General features: G+C 35.2%; 1 pseudogene across 1 annotated transcript; it reads right to left on the bottom strand.

Annotated features, from left to right (window-relative positions):
- Positions 1-19: 19 nt before the first annotated feature.
- On the bottom strand, positions 20-2,522 carry LOC143602793 (histone-lysine N-methyltransferase SUVR4-like; annotated as a pseudogene). The gene is made up of 4 exons (XR_013147919.1): positions 2,254-2,522; positions 1,409-2,067; positions 1,041-1,303; positions 20-176 (listed from the first exon to the last, which is right to left on the bottom strand). The product of XR_013147919.1 is annotated as a histone-lysine N-methyltransferase SUVR4-like (transcript).
- Between the last annotated feature and the right edge of the window lie 2,737 nt (positions 2,523-5,259).

The following is a 5,259-nucleotide window of genomic DNA, read 5'->3' as shown; positions in this document are numbered from 1 at the left end:
CAAAAACTGAATTTCCGTTTCACTTTGTGTTGGTCCAAATATGAGTCAGCAACTCTTGAATCAGATCCATATCATATTTATACACAAACAACAGGATGTGAATACATACATGATAGTAGTGATGGTCTGGCGTTTCCACTTCAACTGGGATCTCGATCAAGTTTGAATCAAAGCATCTAAATTTATAACAAAAAGAATGGGATAAAAAGTTATAGTCTCAAATCGCATATTGAACCCCCAACATTCATAATCAAGGATAAATATACCAGTAAAACATACAAGTGATTTGCACACATATTTATGCATGGCTTAAGAAAATATTCAAAATCTCTTATACGCTTATAAGTGTTATAAACTGGAAATAGTTTACATATTTTCTGAAAGCCATGAAGAAAAAAGCGTGTGCATGTTCAATACTGTAGGGGGTGAGCAAATAATCGAATTAACGGAACTGAACATTAACCGATGTTCAGTTAAGCCAAAACTGTTTACCAAAATTAATGGTTCGGTTTTAGTTATGGTGTGTGGTATAACCAAATTAACTGAACCGAAACGATTATACATAAAGGTTATAACGATATGAAGCTTTTATCCGTAATAATCATCTTCTTCGAATGATATCTTGTTCCAATACTTCAAAATTATATTTATCCAACTTGCTATGTCCATCATATTCATGATTTTGGATATTCCATTTTATTGATAACATTCATTAGTTTGTCCCAAGTGATAGTGGCTTTGAATTACACATTGTTCTCTTATTTTCATTTTCATTAAACGAGTATAATATATTGCCTAACTGGTTTATAATGTAATTGTTTATAATATTTAATATGGGTTTAGTTTTAGTCAAATTCTTAACCATAGTTCAAAGAAGTTAACCTATGTTAAAAGTTTTGGTTTAGCGGTAAATTAACTGAACTGAACTGAATTAACCGCTAACTGAAACCGAACTAACCGAAACCGATCTGTTATGGTTTTTTGATAACCGAAGGGTTCAGTTATTGCCATTAACCGAACCAAACCACGCACACCAATACCTGTGATTTATGAACCTTGCAACATTCCCAAAATGAGTGGCATCCAAGCACAAAGCTTCTTCATCCTTTAATACTTGTTCAGACCCCCAATCAGCATCTAGGTATACCGGATATGTATGCCTCTCATTTTTTTTACTTTGCTTGTTTCTTTCATATAACTCGGTGTTCGTTAATATTTCCCCAACATACTCACATATAAAGGAGCCTTTTGGCAAACGTTCAACTGACCTAACAGCCCAACCTTTACCCTTTGTAGAAAACACCTGCAGTTTTGATTAAAACAAATCTAAATTGCAATTGACAAAGTAGATGTCTTATGTTGACCCTTTGTCTAACAAAAGTCAAAACTAACATACTAACTAACTTACCTGCAACTTGCAAGTAGGACCTCTTTGTACAACACGGTTGCCACAATCCATTGAGCATCCACATTTTCTCCAACACTCTTTTATAAACTTTCTCAACACATGACCTTTGCACGGTTCAGGATTATGCTCATCCTTGCCTTCTCCAAAGGACATTCTTGGCAATGAAAAAGATGGTGAGCTTGCGGTTCACGATTTATGGAAATACACTCATCTAAAAAAGCATCTCTTAACAGGCCTTGTGACGTGTAGGCAAACTCGCCACCTGTTTCACGAGAACACGCACATGGGACCCGTCTAGATAGACAATTACCCGTACATTTTAAACAACAATCGCCGTCAGATATCCGGGCTAATGAAAAAGGTACGAATGCATCCTGAAAAGTTATGTTTTGTGGTATGTAGAGAAACTTAGGTGGTTCTAATCCAATTTCATCTATTAGTGAAATCTTAATTTTCTCCGTGCCTCTGGTTATGTCATCAATGTTGTGAGAATTTTTAGAGGACCTCTGTGATAACGAGTTAGAGTGACCTGACTGTCCACCTGGGCGTGTCAGTTCGGCTCTAGGCTCCCTGTCATCGTCCGGCTGGATATATTTACGCCTCTTTTTTTGCATTATGGCGTTCATGTTAGTGGACGTGGAGCCTTCTACAGTGGGTTTCTGCATTAAAAGAAGGCACATAATCACTTACTACAATATATCAAATGCAGCGGTTACAAAAAACAGACCCTAGAATAATTTGAAGAAGGCAATACTAATACATATAGTTAACAGTGGAAAAAGAAAAGCAGAAGCACATTGGATTAAGTAATGAATAATAATTTAAAGCTTCAATGAAAGATATACCTTGTCATCTTGAGATTGAAAAACAGCATCTGCAAGGGTTCGGTAGTTATCTTCCTCAATTAGTTCCCAGTTCCAATCGTATAATTTTAGAAGATTTTTAAGGACGGGTTTGACAACTTCGGGAGGAATCGATAAGCCCTTCATGGCACGTATGGCTTTTCTTGCTTTTTCCTCATTTGAGTTTGGATCTCTCTGATCTGATGTTTCTGAATCTCTTTGATGAGTTGCCATTTGCTAAATTGAGTCTACAAGTAATACTATCAAACTGTGAAAAGACAAATAAGATCATGTATTTCAGAATATATCAGACTAACAAATGAAAAGACTGTTCAAAATATACAAATCCGCACTCTAAATAGTAAAACAATAGAATAAGAGAATAATCATCACATGAGGTCTTTTTTTTTGGGAAAACTAAATTAGCCAAAAAAAAAATGTGTTCTAGTATCCAGAATATAACTTTAAATTGTTGCTTTGTATTTTGGCACCGTTATTGTAACATTCAGGCCCTAATACCAACTGCTACTATTTCATTGCCCTGGTGGCAATTCATGTCACCATTCAAGCATTAATTGTGAAGTTCTCCTCTCATTCACAAACGATGCATCGAAACGACATTACTTATAAGTTATAAACCCAACATCTCTCATGTCCCCAGCCGATGTGGGATTTGCCTAAAGGTGTCACAGTAAAAAGTTTGTTCGGTTTTTTAAAATTTTCCGGTTTCCAATTCGTGAGAAGTTTTCATGTTTTAGCGGGTAGTTTCTACATGAATTAGCTTATATATCATTAGCACATCCATGATGAATGAAAGCAGTAACAATTATTCAATATCTACATGTATTACCCTTCTATTTGAGTTTTCCTAAGATAGCAAACAGGCCCAGGAAAAAAACAGAGTAGAACACATGAAACTGAGTGAAATAAAGAACCAAATTTTGTGATATAGCAGCAGCAACAGTCACAAAAGGGCGATTTCTAGCCTTTTATGCACAGGTACAGCAGCAACAAAAGATCTAAAACAATGGTTTCATATCAGTGTCGTAGAACTCGTTAGGCACTAGTCAATGGCCGACTAGCGATTAATCACGGTTTAACTGGATTTCAATTATATGTTGCTTTTCAAAATTATGTATACAAAATTATGTATATAACTTTTCAAATACTTCAAAAACTTTGACCAATTTTAACCGACTTTGACAGAATTTTAACCGATTTTCACCAATTTGACTCGTTCCAGTTTTAAGCACCAATTAGGTGAAATCAAATCGGCAGCCCCCCGATTTCCAATTAATCAACATCAAATCGCGATTTTTACAACACGGATTCAGATACAATCATGGTAGAGGAGGTATTTATTGATCAACCTCTTGGTTACATTAACTCTAGCCATCAACATCTAAGTATACAAATCAAAGAACACTTTATAAAAATTAAAAGCTAAATCAAGCTTCTAGAACCTTGTATAATCATATAGATAATATTATATTCAACTTTTTCTAACATAAATTGTAAAATGATGAATGTATAAATACTAACACATTGATTCTAGCTCTTAATGTTATGTACCATAACATGTAATAAATCAGAGTCGTAAACAACAAAATCTGAAAAATGGATATCTGGTTTTATGTCTAGGGTTTGAAAAAACGTAAAGGCATCGAACGTCATAATGTAATCAAATACACACGAGAGATAGATAGAGATGGAGCTAGAAATAACCTAATTTCAGTAACAGTAGCCACTGATCGACGATCAACCCTTCGGAACTTGTGTAGTGATGAAGAAGAAGAAGAAGAATCCAGCCACGAGATCTAACAAAACGGAAGGTTTATGGAACGATTAATGTGCTGCATAATAATAATATTATTATTATTATTATTATTTAACTGATTTTGTGCTGATCCAATAATAATCAGGGTATCAAGCAATCATGAGTGACGCCGCACGGCAGTAAGTTACTACTGGCTGGCTAGCTGTGCATGCTGGCTGCCTAGTAAGCACTGCGGTTCAATGCAAATAGGGGTCATATAATCACATAGCCCGCCCTGTTTATTCAATTTGCCCCCCTAACTTTTTGTTAGTTTTATTTACATTCACAAACACTTTATTTATTCTTGATCAAGTTAAAGCTTGAAAGTAAAAATAATTGTTAACTAGTACCTAAGTTTCGTATACGTTTAAATAAAACCATCGCAATAAGTCGGGATGAGTATTTTCGGTACCGATTTATCAAGCTTTAAGTTTTCGGTACCAGTATATTTCGGTGTGGTAGCGACATTTCCCGAATTTTGCAAGATATAAAGCCGGTACCATACCGGTACCGAACCAAACATTTCGGTACCAGTACCAAATATTTTCAATTTTTGAGATCGGGGTTTTCGGTATCTTTATCGGTACCATGGTACCCATCCCGAGCTCATTCGTAATGATTAGGGTGTTTGGTGTCATTTTAACGAGATGGAGTGTGAAGGAAGGAAGGAGGAGAGAGTTCATACGTGCATTTTTCTTTTTTTCTGAAAAATGTTACTCGTACTCTATTTTACACCAATAATTTTGAACTACTATTTTACTTAGATTTGAGCATATGACGTCCTGTGCCCAAGTTTGTTTGTGTATATTATGGATGAGAGAGGGTATATAAAGTGGGACAAACTGTGGAATGAGAGAGATGGTGGTCTATGTGAGACTTCTTTTACATTTTTATGGGTTTGGTATAAGTCACGTTTTGAAAACAAATTTTCAGAACATTTCATGATATAGTGAGGTGCAACTCATATGACAATAAAGCTCAACTCTTATCCTAAATTACCCATCGTTTTGTATATAGTATCATTAACTGAAACCGTGTTTAACTCAGCGATTTCATGCTTATAGTAAGGTAATTAGTTAGGTGGGTACATATTGGCATTGATGCATGTTGCGACGGTTCGGTTTTGACTAAAATTAAAATAGATATTTTGATAAAAATAAGCTGCCATGATAATATATCGGACATGACAGTTG

This window comes from Bidens hawaiensis, unplaced genomic scaffold (genome assembly GCF_021521415.1).
Source record: "Bidens hawaiensis isolate Kalapana, Puna unplaced genomic scaffold, B.hawaiensis_p1.1 tig00059855_1, whole genome shotgun sequence".
NCBI lineage: Eukaryota > Viridiplantae > Streptophyta > Magnoliopsida > Asterales > Asteraceae > Bidens > Bidens hawaiensis.
The sequence above is the reverse complement of the archived record's forward strand: the minus strand, read 5'-3'. Positions and strand labels throughout refer to the sequence as shown.